This window comes from Bombus impatiens, unplaced genomic scaffold, assembly GCF_000188095.3.
Source record: "Bombus impatiens unplaced genomic scaffold, BIMP_2.2 scf_0083, whole genome shotgun sequence".
NCBI classification, from domain to species: domain Eukaryota; kingdom Metazoa; phylum Arthropoda; class Insecta; order Hymenoptera; family Apidae; genus Bombus; species Bombus impatiens.
The window spans coordinates 373,358-394,097 of NT_176502.1; the positions used below are offsets into that span (position 1 = coordinate 373,358).

General features: G+C 38.3%; 1 protein-coding gene and 1 long non-coding RNA gene across 4 annotated transcripts in view; both read left to right on the forward strand.

Annotated features, from left to right (window-relative positions):
• Window positions 1-4,544, forward strand: part of LOC117152603 — a 20,129-nt gene extending 15,585 nt beyond the window's left edge. The window contains exon 3 of the long non-coding RNA XR_004463001.1: window positions 4,427-4,544. This is a non-coding gene — a long non-coding RNA (uncharacterized LOC117152603). The remainder of the gene's footprint in view (window positions 1-4,426) is intronic.
• LOC100750137 (pikachurin) overlaps window positions 1-20,740 on the forward strand; it is a 269,452-nt gene that overhangs the window by 149,358 nt on the left and 99,354 nt on the right. The gene's annotated exons all lie outside the window — the stretch shown is intronic.

A 20,740-nucleotide genomic window follows, 5' to 3' on the forward strand; every position in this document is an offset into this window, starting at 1 on the left:
AGGAACCCCCCCCCCCCTCTCTTTCACTTTCTCTCTCGGGAGTTTTCGCGATAACAGCGAAATTATTGATAAGCCAAGCGCAGTTAGAGAGAAGTTTGGATCTCGGTGCGTGCCGTATCGCGGTTTTCAATGAAAATGGTAATAAGCTGACCCAAGTCAGACATTGCCGGCGTCAGGGCAATAGAGCGCCGCGTCGGACACGCAAACTCGTGAAATCCCTTTAGTCACGGAATCCGCGACCCTTCGATCCGCACCCTCTACCCTCACTGCCTTCCCACCGTTCTTTTTCGACCGGCGTAATTCCATGCACGTAATTCCATCCACCTTTGGAATGGCGCCTTTATAGAGACGACGCGAGTCGAAAGAGCCTCGTGAAACGTTCACGGAACCATTAAGGTACATCGTTCGCGGGATCATCGTAGCCCGGAAAGCCATTGGCAATTTTTTGCTTGCGTCTCCCTCATTTTTTTCTTGCGTGCATGTGTTTGTATTCGCGTATAGAGAAGGTTGAGGGACGCGAAAAATCACCATGTGGGATCGATAAACGTAAAAGTTTAAAATCGGTCTGCAGGACTGGCTGGATGGAAGAGTGAGTGGACGTCGTAATACTGTTAAACACCGTGGATTGCAAATTGGGTAGTAAATTTTGTTTTAGGGGTTTGGTTAAATATAGAGAATTTGATAGTGACAATAGCGCCGTTGTAATTAAGAAAATTTCTGAAGAAAGGGCTGATGTGAATGAGTAGAGTAGCTCTAAAAAATATTTGCGTAACTTTATTTTCTAATGAAGTATTTCTTTATTATTATTATTGCTATTGTATGATACTTACTGAATTACTTAATTTCTACCCCAAACCACACATTGTATTTATAGTAGAGTTGCCGTAGAATTGTATTTTCGATATGCATTATTCCGATAACGAGTGTGAAAGAGTTGCTATGGATATTAACGCCTTACAAACTTCTATTAATTACATAATTGTATCAGATACTTATTTTCTATCAGATACAGAATGTTTTCCTGCTATGCGTAATTTGTGTTCAACGATCCTCGCTGAAAAATCCAGGCTAAAATCGAAAAATACATTTGCTACAAACACGCGACTATATTAAATCGTAACCGCAATTTGTATCAGAATCGTGACTCGACATAGTAAAAGTAGTTAACGCAAACTCGATGAGAACAATATTAGCTACTTGCAATTCGTTTCGTTTTTCGTTTACATTAAAATGGGATGTAAAATAAGGAACTATATTGTAATCGATGTATCTTGAATTATCCTGCATCTGGCGAATATTATGAAAACGGGAACGATTTATAGCGCGAAAGCGGTAATGTAACCGCGCTGGAGCCGCCTCGTGATCCGACCATGTACCTTCTCATTCCACTTGAACGTTCTTTCGAATGTCTGCCGCGGCTTCGCTACCGATTTTACCAAAAAAGAATCTTCTCTCTTGAAGAAAAAAAAAAAAAAAGAAAAAGGGGAAAGGAGAAAGGGGAAAAGAAAAAAGGCAAACGCAGAAAAACGATGTTTTATGGCTCCATTTCACGGGGGGAACTTTGTAACTTATAAAAATGACCGAAAGAGAGATCGATGAACAGCAGAAGGAACGACGAAAGTTGTTCGTTATCACGAGCCGCTCGTAAACGTCTCCCTGTGAAAAAATACAGGGACGCGTGAGTTACACGCGAGACGACGAGGGTAGCATGGGAGGAATAAGAGGGATGGCGACCCTTCTTCCGTGGATCCGATACTTAGCCCAGACTTTGTACGTCTTCTGACGAAGAGGGAGCGGAGAGAGAGGAAACAACGTGGCTGTACGTTCTGGCATGCGGCGCTGTAAAACACGCCGTGGGACCATGCTTTTTCCACGACGTTTCGCGCGATGAAAATAGCTCGACTTGCCAGGGGCACCAGATACATCTAGACCTTCTGAGCGGAAAATTGAAAGGACCAGCCCCGCTCTCTCTTCGCTCGCCTGCACTTTTTGACACTCTTTCAAGCCGCGCGATTAATTTCAACGCCGCTATCGGCATGCTTTTTCGTAGGCCGCGAATCGAGATTTTTATGAAATGTAAAATTAAATTTTCGAGAATGTATATCGTGGCAGAGGAAAAATAGAAAATTAATACTTGTGTAGATACCCGAGAATTTGTAACTTATCTATTCAACCTATCATACGAAACTATCACTTTAATTAATATTACCGATCGTATCTGTTCATTAGTCTTACTGAATAGATGTCGATAGATATAGATTTAATTAAATGTCTATTAATGGATATTAATATAATAAATGGGTTTTGATAGATACTAATCAATGTGATAAGACATTCAGTAGAGAAGTTAGTAATTCTCACGTATGCACATACGTATCAATAAGTATCACAAGACTGTGAAATACTATTTCGTTTCGTAACATTATGGTAGTTTCTGTATCGTTCTCTTTAGTGGAAAGATGATTTATTATTTCTCATAGAAGAGTAGAAAGTATTTGTCTTTTCCTTGTTTCAACAAATATGTCCCTGAAGAGATTAGGAAAAGGTATGTGCTACCATTTGTAGTATTAAAAAATTATAATATAGAAATACAATGATATTATCATTTATTATATTATGAGAGTATAAAATAAATTCTGAAAAAGTAATATTCTGAGAAAACTGATATGTGTAAGTTTCAAACGAAAGGAAACGTGTTATTAGCAGTTGGCTGAATCTGGGCTGTTAAAAATGAGCATGATGGTCGAAGTGGTTACCGTGTATGAAGGATGGGTTAAAATTCAGCATTGGAAACCGTATTTTCGAAGACTGCAGTGGTGGTGTCTGTATGTGCTCTCCGAGCTGGCGGTGAATCTTTCCTGACATTTTCTAATTCAACTTCTGGAGATTTCCGCAATGTATGAAATGCTCCTACAGCGATGAGGCTTACAGTCCCGATTCCAAGTTTTACACAAGATAGTGGACATAATGGGCATTACGCATACACAGCAAATAACCAATCAATATCAATTAATTTTACGAGAAGAATCAAACTTGAAAACCAATTACCAAGTAACGCCAATCTCGATATTAACCGTTTGAGTCCCAGGGGTCTTTGAGAAAACAGGGTTGAAAAATCCCGAACAGCGCAATAGCGCTTGTCTTAATCGATTGCGAAGAGAAACAAGCGACGCAATAGCGCTCGTCATATTTGTTATTTTATGAAATAAATCTATATTATTATATATGCGTACTATTAGTTCATAAATATTTCAAGTTTTGTGCAATAAAAAATATTGTTCAAATGTACTGGGATTTTTCGACACAAAATCTAAACAACGCGATCGTGCTGCTTGGAGCTCAAACGGTTATAACTATCCCCCAAATTATCCGTATATAAAATTTGTACCAAAAAAATATATACAAAAGTATATATACATAATTTTAGTATAGACACAATAAAATGAAAGTTATCTCTAGAAGTTCACTTATTTCTATTTACTGCAAAACCACGAATACCTACTCGATTCAACTCTCTCTTATCACAACCCCTAAAGAAAACTCAGACTGGAAATCCAACCACCAAACAACGCATAACCTCAATCCTAAACTCTCCCAAGGCTCGGCAACCGATACATCCACCCTCCCGAATTTACATACAATTCCATCGAATCAATGTTCCTCCAAGACCTGATCGTTCCGTCGAGAATCACACTCGACTAAATCCCCTACGTTCCAGCCAGCGAACGTTTTTCAAACGAAAAACCAGAACTTCTTTTCGGCACATAGTGAATTTATACCTTGTTTTAAATAAAACGTGATAATTTCTGACGAGTAGAGTGTAAAAATCTTTGTTTTACAGCGTGCAGATTATTATTTTAAAAGTTCCACGTATATAAAATTTATGCAATGTATGTAGTATTTATTGTAATATTACACCTACCGTCCTTTTTTGTTTACTAACGCACCTCTTTCAATCACCAATTGTTTCTGTTGGTTTGTTAATATTCTAATATTAATGTCGTTTATACTATTAATATCCATGAGATTTACTATCGTTAATGTCCATCATTTATCAGTATTAATAATTTGGATCGCAAAATACCAAAATTTTCTTCAATATTCAGTATTTCAGTATCGATTGCGATTAATACAGTATTACTAAGATATGGAACAAAATTTAGTAAGATTTAACAAGACGAATGTAGTATCGTGGATGAAAGGCCTAAGAGATATCGGGCGAACCATACACAATGTCGCGAGAAAGCCAAAGTGCTGGCGTGCCCACCAATGTGACGTTGGTTCTTCAATGGAATAGTTTCGTGAAAAAGGCCTACGTGACCCTGGCCATGAGCGGTTGCGGAACACGTGCGTAGTGGGGCTAAGACAAAAGGTGAAGGGATGCTAAGGAAGAAAGACGAATTAACAGTCAGTGTTAATTGAGAAGCAGAGAGTGTGGATTGAGAAGTCAGGGAGATAGTGTTGCTAGTGCTGTCGAGAGAGAGTGGTCCGCGTGAGAGAGAGCGTTGGATCCGTGGTGATGAGAGTTGCAAATTAACTAATTTAGTTGTCCAAATTACAGTACGTTATTGTATTTAGTTCACGTTAAACAACCATCGTTTTCTGTTTAATCAACATCTGTTTAATCCATTCATTGTAAATAAATTAATTGTAGTATAAGATCCTACACGAATATAAAAATAATCGCTAATAACAGTAATAGTCGATCCGGCTTTAAATAAAGTAAATAATAACAGTAATAATAATATAATTACTATCGATACTTGACGTTATTGACAATATTGTTGACCGTGTACGGCCTCAAAAACATTGAAACGGATAGACGATATTATTATCAATATTACCAATCGCGCACGAGCCCTTTTCAGGAAAATTCTCAAAATTCAGAAATTCCACAGGTTCCGAAAGTTCATCAAACCGAAAGAATTTGTTTCTCGAAACCCTTTTCGACAGACTCCGCGTATGGGTGCTTTTTATCCCATGTCGTTGGAACGACGTAACTTCGTGGCGAAACGCGCGCGTGCCTAACGAGCAGGCAAGTTCGAAGGTAGAGGAGCAGTCCTCGCGCTCGTTTCGCTCGACAAACTCGTGGACGACCGCCGATGCGAGGGTAATTTACCGAATAAGTTGGCAGTCGTGCACGGGGACCGTTGTAATTGCACGACACCGTTTTTCCAACCCTCGGAGCAGGTCTCGTTTTCGACCTAGTGAGAACGAGGCCCGTCGGGCGTCATCCCTTCTTTACCAAGTTATGTAATGTCCTCCGGGTAACAGCTTGCTTACAAGTTTTTGGCCAAGCCTTTGGGTAGTTTATAATCCTGCCGCAGGAATAACTGTGGTTAACTACGCGGACACACCGGCCAGAAGTTGTTGATCCTTTCGTGTGGTATAATGTCGCGGAATTAAGTGTCGCTGAATTTTTGTTGAGAGTATGGGATTACAGAGGAGAGTTTAAGCCTTGTTCCTCTGGACTTTGGCGGTCGTAGGTTTATCGTTAGGTGACCATGGCAATGTCTTTTTTTATTTACTTTTCATTCGAAAATTTTTATATAATAAAAGAGGCAACGAAGTGGATTGAGTTAATCTTATGAGGATTATGTAGAAATTCTTTGTTTTTTAATTATTCTTAACCTTTGTTCATCTTTATATATATTTTTTTTTCATTCGTCTATAATTCTGCGGATTTTTCGTCACTTTAGAGATAATTTGGATTAAAATTGATTTATAACGAAATATCGAAAATTGATTTATAGTGGTATAGGTTAGTTTTGAAGAAAAGTGTTGTTTTAGAGACTTTCGTTGTTTTATTCTAGAGAGTGATTTATGGAGCAGCATACATAGACGGAATTTGAGTTTTTAGTGTGATGTATGTTATTTCTTGGAGCTGTTTGTTTCATTCGAATTTTGGATGTACTTGTTGGAGAATATTCAGAATTATGTCTCAAGAGATGTTAGTGCTACATTCACGAAGATGTAGTTCTTTTTCAATTCAAATAGGAAGACAAAAACAGAATGGATATTATTACAAATTCGTTCCACGAGTGTACACTCTGAGAAAAAGAAAGAAATAATTATTTTGTTGCCTTAATAAAAATTCATGCTCGAAAAAGTCAGCGAACGTACGAACGAAACAAGAATTTTTCAAACTACTTTGTAACTATGCATTTCAATAAACTGTTTCGAAAAGAACAATCGAATTACTTGTTTATGTATGTTCCGTTTGTCTCTATACACTTTTGCCACCGGATTGGTAATTTTTTCATTTCAGTTATGTGAAGCTAAGAGACCCAGAGGGCGTTAGGTCAGAAGCCAATTGCACACGAATTGCTCTACTTTTTCGTTGCTGTTGAACCGTTGTCCTCCTAACGACTATTTAAGTAGTCGTGATTTTGAGGAACTTTACGCTCTTTCGAATGATGAGGACCACATTTCCATTGCTAATATCAACTTTCGAACAAATTTCGTTTATTGTTTCGCGTCGATTAGTTTCCCAACAGCTTTACAATGTTTGCTGGCTTTACGCTTGTCTTGAGGCGTTGCGGTTGCGATGTGTTTTCAATGTTTTGACGTTCACTGAAAAACAATTTACGCCACGCAAATGTTTGGGTTCTTGATGATGTTTCATTCCTAAACTGTAGTCGCAATATCTCTAAAATTTCAATGGGTTTTGTGCCCTCGTGTTTCTGCCTTTTTAACTTAGTTAAAAACATAAAAATTGTACGTTGCCCAACGGACGACGGTAGCGCTCTCTCACTCATTGTGTTAATTATTAAAAAAACGATAAATAGATCATTGCGTGGAGTGGAACGTTAATAATTGACCAAACTTCTTATCTTTAGAAATATCGATTATATCCTAAAATTAGACTATTTTGTTCGAAAATGACTTATTTATAAAACGTGACGTCAACGGCTGACGCAGTTAAAGTCTACAACTAACAATCTCATAAATCATAAATACGTAGTCTGAAAAAAATCACTCAACGTACAAACCACAGCTTTTACCGCAAAAGGAAAACAAGAGCGTTGAACAGCAAGATAGATCGGCCGTATCACTTTCGACAGACACGCGAATAGCAACGATACCCGAGGAAATTCACGGTACAATGGAAGCGAAAACCCTCGGCAAGAATTTTCGGTTTCAATTCAGGATTCCGTGTTATGTGGGTCAGCGGTACAAGCGAACGGAGAAAAAAGGAGGGTGGAAATAAAAGAAAGCAGGGAAAAGGCGGAGGGAAATTCGTGTTACACGTTCGAGAGATATTCAAACGAGACTGATGCAACGTGTAAGATCATTGGATCCGCGTGTGCAAAAGAAACAGGCATAGCAAAGTGAAAAAGAAGAAAGATGAAGAGACGGGAAGACGTTTGAAAAGAAAGGAAGTCGAACGCCGTGGAACGATACGCGACGCTCGACGAACCGGCGGCTTTGAATAGAAAATAATCGAGGGCTCCGCGGAGAATAACAGGTAAGTGGTATAAGGCGACGCGAAAAAGATACCGGAGGTAGTCACAATGCCATCCCTCGAACGCCCCGGTTATCGTGTCTGGTTTTTTCAACGAAAAGACAATACCCTCGCATTGTTACGGGGCGAAGAATCAACCGCTGTGAAGAGTCGATGGCTCTGATGACTCTGAACCTTCGTCACCCTTCTTCCTGCCGTGTTTCAGGGACTAACGGAGACTCGCTCGGGACTCGATGTCGCCCACGGTGCCTCTAAAGGCCAGGTAAATTCAGATTTACAAGGGTGGGAACGTGTTATAAAGTAACGGTTGAGGAACTGAAAAACTAAGAAGAGGAAATCTATCGTTTTCTTGAACGGATGTTTGCGTGGTTCCTTAATCGTGTGCATTATATGTAATCATTTATAATCGTGGTAATTTGTAATTCCACTGATTGTACTACTTACATATACATACTACATGTACTACTTACGTATACATTATGTTAAATTACCTAATCAGTTCTATTTTAAGCAATATTCTACGTAAAATTTCGTTTACTCTGCAACATATTTGCAAACTATCTTAGAAAATAAATAGAGCAACTATAGTCGTGCATAAAACACAAAACGGTGCTGAAATGGTTAAATTGTCACAACAGCGAGCTCCTAGAAGCCAAACAAATCATTATCATGGAAGAGAACGAATATTTACATTAGAAGCAAGAGAAATTTTATTCTCCTATCGATAAATGCTCAAAAATTCGGAGTTTCAAGTTCAATTCGAATTCAAAGATTCGAAGTTTCTCGATGCAACCATCACGTTACACGAGCTATATAACGAAAATAGCCGCAGAAATTATTCCATGGGGAACACGAACATTTACTTGCCCGCAACAATGGCGACGAAAACGTCCTGACTGGGAGATCAAGGGGCAACAATGGCCGCGCGACGTCGGCCCAACGTTTGGCCCTTTAGCCGAGGAAAACAATACGGCCACGTAGAACTGCAGACAAGAAGAACGTTTCGCCGCACACGTTCACGCGTGTAAGCTTCAAGAATATATCGAGGTTCACGGAAAGCTCGTTCTGCTTGTACGGGGCGTACGAGACCGAAGGAAATTGCTGGTACGCCGCTTCTCACTCTCGCTGGTCGCAAAAAGAGCACGTTGTTTCGACGTAAGGAATAAGAACGGCGACGTTGTTACCAAGAGGTGAACGGCTTCGTCTTTCCCTTCGCAGAGCATCACGGACGAACCTTCGTCTAAATTTATTAGATTTCCTGCCGTCACGACATAAAGATAATTTCGCAACGCGTTGCTTCGTTAAACGGATAGAAGCTGCAATGGAAGATATTCCGTGGATCGTCCGTGGATCGTAGTTTTGGAACGTAGGATTTTCGAATTTATTCACCTGCTAGCACGATATTATCTAAGTCCATTGCTTGTATCGATCGGACACGTTGAGACAAATACGAAAAGCGATGTACCTTGTACGTTGTATTATTTGAAAACCACACGAGAAAGTTTTATATTATTTGGTGGAGAAGAACACGTTCTAATAAAAGATATAGCTGCAGCGAAACAGTCAATATCGAAGGTGATTGTACTGTATAGATTAAAATTAGTGACAATTACTAGCTTTCTGGTATTTTTCTAGTCAATTTTCTGGCCAAAAGTACGAAATGGCTAAATATGTGTATTAAGATCCCTTACCTGTTTAAGTTTTGTAGGCAAATTAGAACAAACTAATCTCATTTGAAGCAAATCAATGAATGCAAATATTAGCTTCGTTAAAGGAGACGGATTAGCTTCGTACGGAATTTCATTTCCACGGAACAAGAACACTTTCAAGCAAACATAGGAAGAGATACTTCTGAAACAAGCAGGTATTTCATTCGTAACACGATTCTCGATCCGGGAAATCGGTAGAACCATAAGGATCACGGCTAGTAATTTTCAACGATATTCGCCGCGAAGCGGTGAAATTTCATTTTGCGAGATTTCAATTCCTCACGGCGAGGAACTTCGATTGCTTTCATCGGGGTGCAACTTCCGCTGGAATATGTCTCTATTTATGCCACCACTTTCATTCGTTCTCCGAGCTGTTCTCGGATTGAATATGTAGATCCGCGTAAACAACGCGCAGTTCCGCGTCACGTCCGCCGTCTGCTCCGTGGAATTTTCAGTCTTAGCCTCCTCTCCTGTTCTTGTTCGTATCGCTTTACGCGAAAACTCGAAGTTCAAGCAGTCTGGATAACAAACCAGTGCTTTAGTGCGTCTCCTCGAGCGTAGATAGTAATTCAAAAGGGAGAGCGAAGGAACTTACAAGACACTCCGTAAAAGGACTATTTCATTTTTCGCTGGCAAACGGCGAGGAAGAGGGGATTGCGTCGGAAAACTGTTTATTTCCCTCGCGCTTTCGTCCCACCCGGTGAAATTATCGCGATATTTCCTCGTCATCGTGCAGACGACGTCCTCGTCTCTCTGTGAAATCTTTGAAAATTGTCGACCATTCTTCTCAAACTTCTCAAACATATTGCTGGTCGTGAAGAGAATGTAAAATGCTCGAAGCCTGACAATTTCCCCGATAACTTCTTTCCAAAATTATTAGCGTACCGTGAGATGGAAATATGAGGTCAATAGATGAAACGTGGATAGTCTAGAATCTACTTTATTCGTCTTATCGTCTTTGTTGCTTTCTAAATTTTACATCTCACGAATCTATATAAAAAATTTCTTCTAAGAATCCTCACTTATGTCACTTAAGTCGCAATAGTGTAATGACGTATATCTTTATGCGTCAATTGTAATTGAACTGAAACATTCACGAAACATGAACTGGAACAACGCGCAACGTACTAATAACACCATTTCTTCTTTATTCATTGTTTTTCGTCACATTCTTTGGTAAAATATTAGTGATTACAGTTAATGCAGTTACGTTAGTTAGTGTTTTCAATTAAGTAATTAATAATTAATTGATTATTAGTTACTTGGTGAATTAGTACAATTTTGTATACTTCTGTGGCGGCACTCGACCACGGAAATTTCCAACGACTTTGCGGCACAAAGCGCTATAACTTCAAAGCGTAAAGCCGACAGGCCTAATGTACCATCGATATCCCTACGGTTCTTTTGCCGAATATTCGGTAGAATGCATACGCGATAACCGTCGCGATCTTCTAATAAACGCGCGCGTAGCGAGGATATCGAGGGGCAACAAAGGAAAGAATCTGTTCGGCTTTGAACCAAAAAGATTCATACTGCCTCGAGCCGCGAAGTGCGAATGGTGAAGAGAAACGAGTCGTCTACTCCGGAGAGTTCGGTTAATCGTTACTCTTATTAATCATCGTTAAGCGTTAACTATTGTTAATCGTTAATTGTTGTTAATTGATAGAGTCTAATAAACGTTATTGGTTGTTGAACATATTCGAGTGTACCTTCAGTACCTATCACAACCTATCCACCTCACTTCTATGGGCGGTACGAAAGATCTAATTCTTTTAAAAAACTTAGAGCTTCCTTTGCATTGTGTTTTATTAGTTAAAAACGATCGCATATTGTTCGGTATTTTTTCATTACGGCCTTTTAGAATTTGATGCTATATCAAAGCAGACGTTCGATGATGTTGGTATTGCAATATTCTCAACGTTCGGAACTCTGCTTTTTTGATAAGATGCGAATGAGTAACGTAGAGTAACCTGTCCCGGGTTATTTCGTGTTTGTATAAAGAATCATAAATATACCATCTAATCGTCGCGGAAGTTCAAAACCTAGAAAATAATGCAATGATTATTACAAAGATACATACACGTTTCATCCACATCACAAGCCTCTTGGTGAGCTCCATCACGACTCTCGATGCGTCTAGACGGCTCTAGGGACGAGAGTGAAGCGGAGGTGGGCCAGGGGCGATTCTTTCGTCGCTGGGAAGAGAAAAGATTCTCCAAGGGAAGAACGGCCGAGAGGGCAGCGAGATCAACGACCTCTTGTCACTTCCGGTTGCGAGAACTCGTCTCTCACGGAATCCCAGCAACACCAACCGGACAATTACGAACATCAATACGACAGATTGAACGAGCTGGGTACCACTACGACCCGATATTATGGTCAAGCCTCCGGATTGCATGGATTATTTCGAGCTGGATACAATGGAGTTCGTGGCATTGTACTGTATGCCACATTTTCCAGAATCTCGTTCCGGGTGTTATCTGACAAATGAGCACGTAGAAGGCTGGTTAAGCCGCGAACGTTATTCGTTTCGTGATTGTTCGCGATCCATTGTGTCAAGGAATGTATGACGAAATGCGTAGAATTGTTTCAGGGCAGCTAAGTATTTTTTATGTAATTTAGTATGCATGACATAGTATTTTTAGCAGTGAGAATTCAAAAGTGGAAACCTTTTTGTCCATTGTGTGGAAATATTTTGTTCTGTATTTGGAGGAATATTCTGCTGGATGACCAGCAGATTCTATTAGCTACCTCCACATGCAGATGAAGTAAATATTAAAATTTATTTGATTCTTCCTTGGTTTCCTCGTATGAATACTCTTTTGTGCCATAACTTCATTTAATGAAAGTATTGAAATGTAAATATGTTATTGGAAACTACAGTAGGAAAATACTGGTTGAATTATGGCCAGATTTTGAGGGCAATTTATTAGTCTGGAATTGATGGCACGAAATTTCAAATGCAATTCGCATTTTGAAATGTTAATAACAGCCAAAGAAGATGTAGCATTTTCCAGTCAATGAGATGGATCTCTATATGAAATAATTGTTCTCCGCAGTATTCATAAGATTACATTTTTCATAAGGTTAAAGAAACACAATATTAGAATACTAAGAAGAAGAAGAAGAAGAAACCAAATATTCTCATACGGCACAACAAGTAATTCTTGCAATCTGCCGCTTCCAATTAAAAAAAAAAAAAAGCAGCATATCACAGACTGTAGATAACGCTGTGCAATTGCGAAGTTTCGTCGTCTAATTTAAAATTACATTCAGAGAGTTCCTTTCGCCTTTGTGTAAAAGAAATTCGCTGCGCGTTTGCTACGCCACGCGCCATTTCCGCCCAACTCGAACCGAAAATTAGAGAGGTTTCCGTAGAAGATAGGAGACGTTTCTTTCGGGTGTAGCGAGCAAAAAGTTGTCAAATCCAAGCTGCAGGAACAACGCGGTTCTTTGTATGCGGCTAGCACCGTGTCGCGATCGTGTCGTGGCGCAAGAAAACCGCATCGCCGCAAGCAAAATGCCGGCACTAATTATCCACTGACCTAACGAACCACGTTTCTCGCATCGTCGGAATATCAGCAGCCGTTCAACAGCACGGGAGCAATGACGACACCCTCGAATTCCTCTGCGCAAGAAGGGCAGGTCACGGTTCGCGCGACACGAACACGCGACCATTAGGGGAAGTTATGATGATTAGGCTACACGGTTCCTTCCGAACGTCCTGCGAATTTAGTCGGATCGAGGGGACGCTTTAAAGCAAACCCTCTTCGTAAATTGGCATTGAAAATGTGAGTGGGCTAATAATGATTTTATATGAGTTTTAGTGGAGAAAAGTACACCGCTCTTTATTTCGACACGTAGGAAGGTTTAAGTGATCTGAAAAATTATTAGGAAATTATTACAAGTTTTAAAAATTATTGAAACTTTTATCTCGTATAAAATTTTGTTACGAGGAATATATTTAATATAATACCAGTAATATAATGAAGTAATGGAATTAATTTTCTTCGGTATCTTTCTATCACCTTATTGATTAATTTTTACGTTCATACGATTATCCTGTTATTACTAGACTCGATGCAAGCAGTGAACGCCTTCTCTAAATTCTCTCAATTTCTTTGGAATTTCTCGTTTAATTCATCTGAAGATTTTGAATAGGATTCGGCTTAGAAAATTATGAGAATGATCGCGTTATTATTATTAATTCCTTGATGCGAAATAAGGATGCGATGTAACATCTAATCTTCAGAACTTAATTTTGTGTGTAAAATTCATTGTTTTATATATCTTGCATATTGGAATATACTCAATTGCACAGAGAACTGTTACTGGAAACTTCTCATAGATATACACAGTTTCTCTATCGAAATTAATTTCTACTGACTTTTTGATTGAAATGTAAGTTCAATAGAGCGATAAACTGAAATATCCATCAGACGTGTGACTATACCTAGGTGATAGAACGATAAAGCATATCGTGAAATTATTATGCGGAACTATCAATGTGTATTTCAAAGGTATTAAAATGATACGAGTTGATAATAATAACTCTATGAGCCGATAATACAACAGTCAAGTAATGCCTATATACATCTTAACTTAGAGCATGCACTTAAGGAGCGAAACAATGTTCAATATGCAAGCCATATACGTGTATACATACGCATACGAATACATGCAATGCCTAGGACATCGTGTTAAAGTTTCTTGCACGTTCCAGCCATTACATTCCGTTCTCCATCAGCGTCTGACTTGCGACAGTGCAAAACTATAGGCTATTATATCCGTGTAAGTACTTTTGGGCAAAAAATTTCAACACAGTTTAACTCTTTTTTTAAACATTTAATTGCTATTCGAGATCATGGTGAATTAAAAGAAAGAAGAAAAAATTAAAGGCAAGAAGGAGAAAAAAGGAGAATAAAACAAAAAGGAAAAGGCAAGGAAGAAGGAAGAAAGCAAGCAAGTAGATAGAAACAGAACGAAGTTGGATCAAATGAAACAAAAGAATGCAAAGAAGAAAATAAGAATGTGAATAAAGGTAAAACAGAAGGGAAAAATCGAGAAGAAAAGTAAGAAGAGAGAGAAAGAAGGAGAGAGAGAAAAAGTAAGGTAAGAAAATATAAACCAACAGGAAGAAAGAAGGGTAGAAGAAGGAAAGAAAAACGAAGGAATGCTATTAGGAGCAGTACGGGAATAATGCCTTTTGCAATTTTTGTATCTTCCCTTACCCGACTATAAATCTGTTTTGCCATAACTCAATCCAAACATTTAATCGTAAACGGCTTATACTTAACTCGAACTTCTTACTTTCTAACTATTAAAACATTCTAAACTGATGTAACTAATTACTTTTCTTTCCCTGTTCTTTTACTTTCTCGTATAGTAGGTTCGCAACGTCAGGAGAGAAATAAGAAACTTTCCAAAGTTTGTTATAATAAAGCGTGACTCTGTCGTAAAGTCCTTCACCAGGGACACTTTGACAGCGTATTTTGTTGCATTTTTTGTTCCAACTCAATTTTTGCCACGGATTAAATACTTTAAAACAATTCAATATGGAGGGCCTCTCGGAAGGATCGTGTTCGAGTAACTGATAACTACGGTAACGTGATAATTGTGAAAAAATCTGTCCGTTTGACGATAAAATAACTATAGGAGGAACAATCGCGTTATTTCTTTGCGAAATCAAATTTCTTCGCACCAGACGTTAATATACTAGCGCTCTTTTTTTTCATCGTGAAGAAGAAGTATGATTTTACATTTCGCGATAACTTTCCTCTTTCACCTAACCTAGTAATTTTTCCAGGAAATATCGTAAAAAGCTATTGTTGCGAAGCTAGCGTTACATGTACGACGTAAGATAAGCATTTATGAACGTAGCGTGGCAATGGAAGATAGAACAATTGCCGGCGCAAAGAACTTCGCAAAAGCTCCCAATCCTGCATAATACTCCACGGTTTGAACGTGATATTTTTACAATTGACTTTTATCTGATAGACAAATTTTATTACGATTTGATACTTTTTCCGTTATATTTCCGTTATATCTGTTTCGTGTAATCGAATGTCTCTTTCAGTACTTTAGAACGGAAGAACTTTCAAAATTCTTACGACATATTTTTAAATATATATTGTACACTTGTTGTCCGTGTTAATTGTAGCTGCTGGCTCTAGCTACAATTAATTAATGTAGCATCGCTGATAGGGTATTGCTGTTTTCCTTCCATTTTTGATGCGTAGAAAAAAAATCGGACTCCGGTCGCCGGAATTTGAACCCGGGTCCCGAACGTTCGTAACCTAAGGCGCTAACTACTGTGTTGCCGTCGTCCGACACTAGTTAGTGCCGAGTGGTGGTATTTGCTATCGAGTGCCGCCACAACATGTTCAATATAACTTCCTAATCGATATCAATAGATACCATTCTCCGATGAGAACGTGTTCATAAAAATATGAATTTATCATACACAAACGCACCCACGTTCACGTCACGCATTCTATTCATCATAAACTCGCATATCCTTATTATGAAGCTAGTTTAAAATACAAAAAATCACTCTTTTTCTTCGTTACTCGCTGAAAGCTCGCCTCTTGGCTCGGAAACGACAGTTTCGCGAGTGCGTTTGACACGCGAAAATGAATGACTTTGATATTGCGTTTATAGATCACAAGTAGCCTGTTGTAGTTCGTTCGTAGTTTTCTGCTCGGCGTGGCGCGCAGGGCGGAACCGTTGGCTGAGCGTTTTCAAAGTACGTCAACGTACGAGAACGTCAGGGAAGAAGAAAAGTAAAGAGAAAGGAGGATCAAGCGAGGAAACGGATGGACAAAGTCGAAGAACGAGGAGGGTGGGACTCGCCGAAAGGGGCGTTGCGGAGAACGAGGGAATAATGGAAAAACGTCGTTTGTCATCCACTCGGTCATTACTAGACGTCGTGAACGGCGAACGACGCGCGACAGACTCGCGATGACCAATTAAGTCGCCGACAGGATTGGATTTATCGACAAACGAGCAGCAATTACTAACATTTAAAGTTGACGAGAGAAGCAGAGAAGCGTGGCGCAACGCGAGTTTCTCGTTAAAAGGCGGGCTACACGGTGAAGCTTGTTCGATTTTAATCGCGCCGCTGCCGTTTATCAGATTTCGCCGTGCCGACCAATTTGTGGTTTCCTCGGACACGAGGAGAGAACAGTTTCCGGGCTTCGATGTCTGGCACGATGTCGGGGATAATTGCTGGGATATTGTCGGATTGTAGGTTGTCTTGTGATATTGGATCGCCAATGAAAAGTCCATTATGATCCGCCGAATAGACGTACTTACACAATTGTGGGTCGATGTTTGAGGATGTTCGAGCTTTAGAAATTGATTGCGACTGAAGAAATACATTTGTATAGATGTGGTTTGAAAGGGGTTTAGAAAGGGATGTAAAACAGACTGGTTGAGAAAGAGGTTTGAAATAGATTCGTTGAGGGGTGGGTTTGAAATAGACTGGTTGAGAAAGGGAAAGTGATCGTTAGATTGTGCATGTCGTACGCATATGTGGAAGATGTGCAAAAATAAACGTATTCAGATTTTATTGTGATTCCATCCTCTTAGTTTGTATTCAGAAGAACATAAATTTATGTGAACCACCGCAGCCTACCCATTGTGTATATGTGCTTCTTGGATAAATGGGAATGAAAAGAATGGATATGAATTACTAAATGTATAAAAGTTTCTTCGCGTGACCTAATGATATAAAAATATAAACAAAGTTTGTTACCAAGAGAAAGGAAAACTTTTTTGTCGAAATCAGGATTTTTGAAATTTCAAGATCATCAATGATCTATAAATAAGAAAATGTCGATCGTTTGAAATCATATAGGTTAAACTTTAAAAGTTTCTGTATCTTTTTTTATGTGTATGCTAATAAGAATACCATTCAATAATCAATCAGGAGACAGAATGATCTGTTCGAACCTTAAAGGAAACATATTCTGAGCAATGTTTCACTTTCCACACGATCGGCGAACAGGCGAGGTTGTCGCCAACATATTGCCTTCACTCGCACGTGTTCTCCCTCTGACACTGGAATCATGTCAGAAACAGGAAACGTACCACCAACACGAAACCAATATGTCCTGTATGTTTCTATTATATATGTAAAGTTCTAATCGATCGTCTATAAGATTATTGTCTCTTATTAAAATTAATTAATATCTACATTTGTTCGAAGTTTCTATTGAATTTTTAAAGTGATTCTCACAATACCGCAATAATCCAGAAAAGATGAATTACTTCATCATTCTTATTAATTCGATTCTTAATTAATTATTCAAGGTTCCAAAATTTAACGCATCCTGAACTGAATATGTTTTTATTATATCGAAAAACAAAGTTACCGACTACTAATGCCAATAAATAGCAATTTTACTTGACACAAGGTAGTATACACTAGAACGTATAATATGAAAAGATCAGTATTCCAATAAATTGATCTAAAAGATACAATTTCAACAGTCGCTATTCGTGACGAAAATATCCTGTCAATAAAATGTCGATCAAATTTGCTTATTCTGAACGAATTAAAATACAGTAAAACTACATTTATAAGAACACCATTTATCTGAATAAAACTTTAGTTAATGCCCGATTAATTAAACATTTACTGGTGGAATTTATTTATTTGCAACTGAGTCCTTATTATATGAAAGCAGTAGGTAGTGAGGATAATTGGTGAGTTCCTATTATATGAACTTGTATGAACTCAATTATATGAACTGTTTGTCCTCCGACAAGTTCAGATAAATGGAGTTCCATTGTACCATGATATATAGCTTTGTACCACCATATCAAAAGAGAGAATGCGGTAAGGTCGGTATTTTGGCCAATCGCCAAGCAACGCTGGTCAGTCTTGGTCCAGATAGTCCTTTAGAAATCGGTGAAGTTTGCGAGCATGTCGAAAAAGGTCATGGTATACCTGTTTTCCAGAATAGACGCGATCTAGTTTTCGTTCGATTGGACAACTTCAAGGATGTTTCTTTTTGTGGTGGAAACGGTTGACACACAACCAACGATCAAGCGTTGATACGTTCGAGAGGTTAGGAAATAAAAGCGACGTTTGAAGATGCTCGCTTTGACAGAGCTTAAAATTTCGTTGGTTCGGAGCCGGGATTGTCTCGGCGTGCTCCGTCTTGGAGAAAATTGCGCCAAGAATTCTCCGTCGTTGAATATTTCATAGTTATTCGAAGGTGAAGTATTTGGGTAAAAAATTTAAGAAAATTCTTCCTCCTTTAAGAAGATAGGTTTGCTAAATTATTCTCTAGCGGAAAAGAGTGTTTAGCATTTGTTTGCCAGGTTCCTTATGGTTTTCATGAAATAGTGTAAAGTAGTAGTGTAAAGTGCAAAAACTATATTATTGCGAGTGAAGTGGAAGTTGAGGATACAAAGGCTAAAATTTTATAAGAAGTAAGCTGAGAAAATTTGTCTTCTACTCTGACAGTTTAGGATATGTCGAAGAACTCTTAAAATCTTTTCAAAATAATAATCTCGCAAAGTCGACCATAACTGACGGTTTAAGTTTAAATTGAATAAGACAATGATTTTTTTAATGAAGAAAATTTCCGTGTCTCTCCACTTTGACGTATCGAAGATCTGTCTATAAAATTTCCATAAATTCTCCGTCTAACAATTTTTATACGTATCTTTTTTAAATGAGCATTCCAGAGTTTACGTATAACTACGGTATAACTACAATAACAATCCATTTTTAAATTTCATAAATAGAGAATGAGTCGTAATCGAAAAAATTGTCTCTTCGCTTTGACATATTCAAAATCTATAAAATTTCAAAAAATTCTCCATTTAATATTTCTTCTATCTTTTCTAAACGACTTCCTTGGCGATTCTGTGAATTTAATTATACAGCTTCTCTATTATTATTTGCAAAAGTGTCATACCACAAATTGGTAACTCTTTATTAAAATCTTGCTTATTTCTTTGTTTCATTTCCAAGCATTCTGCACAAGGGTGCAATATCTTCTTATGCTAAGTTCCAGCCAGCAGAAGCATTTCTTCTGGAAGGCGAACCACGGTGTTGGCCACTGGAAACCGTATTTCCGTGCTGTGCAACCTATTGTCCGCCGCACTTTCCTCTCTGCGTGCGTCATAATAAGGGCAGTAATAAACATGGTTTATTGCCCAAGCGTTATTATAACTCTCCCCGCAACTCCACGATGAAAGTTGGTCACCGATGAAACGAACGGCACGCTGAAATGAATGTGGCCTCGGGACATAAAAAGACCAGAGAACGTAAGCTGGTTAATGGGGGAATAATAAAAAGAGAAGAAAAAAGCGAATAATAACCTGGCTAAGTTCTCGAAAAATGTCACTCGAACTAAAACGTGTCGATTGAATGTATACTGAGTCATTTAATAATTAGTGGTAGTTCGGTGCTTGGCAAATATATTTTTTCACACTTCACAGATAAATTGAGTCTTTTATATTCGAGCTTAATCTTTTTATTCTTCTATCCTCTTAAAAAGTGTGAAAAGATTCGCGAATGCTTATTAATGTCTGTTACATTATACTATTGTTCGTTAAATCAGATGTCCAAAACTTTCTTCGGTAAAGATAAACGCTCTTCTTAAAGGAACTCAAGACTGAAATATCGCTTGATTCATCTCGAATTCAGTTTGCTTGTAAATGATTAAAGGTTGGAAGATTAACGATTGGAAAAAGTAATAATGGTTTACAACTCAATTCAATTGAGTAAATACAATAAAAAAGGAAATATTTCTTTTTAATGCAAGTGTCATTTCATCATCATCCTTGATTTTTCTTCGTGAACCGTTTCTTGTCAAATGGTCGATACTTAAACGTTCGTGAACGTCAAAGTGTTTATACAGGAATCGCTCATTTTTACCATATAACGAAAATACAAATTACAGGCAAATATTTGAAGTTGTTAAATAATTTACTAATAGAAGCATTCATTGCATGAAGAGTGAAAATAAAGAATATCGTCCGATGACACATAAAAATATTTTTAATTAAATCGTAGACAGTTACGCGTATGAGAATTAGAAATAAAATCAATAAAGTACTAAGCTACAAAGATGTTAACGTAACATAAAGATGTAACAGTAATTCATTATTAACATCTTTCAACGTGCACAGATTCCACTCTTTCGTAGGGGGAAATAAAGAAAACGCACGTGAACAGTTTTGTTGATATATTGGAACAGCGTGTATGGATTTTGTTAAGCTTGTTTCGCAATGCAAAACGCGAATTACGAGTACTACCGCGAGCGGAAAGTGATATATGAGTACACGTGCGGTAAGATAAGAACTCTTTCGACCGACGAAGCCACGAAATTTAGCCCATATATTTCTGCGCTACCGATAAACCCGCCAATGCCGTAATCTCGTTCAGAATTAATTTGATCCGGCATCACGTGAAATGTGTATATTGTTTCTTTCCGTGTCGCTGTTATTTCACAAATCTCGTTCATTATTCATGTGACTTCTAAATGTCCTTCGTTTCTTACCAAAACTATATTTCTCATTAAATGAAGCATATTAGTGTATAGAT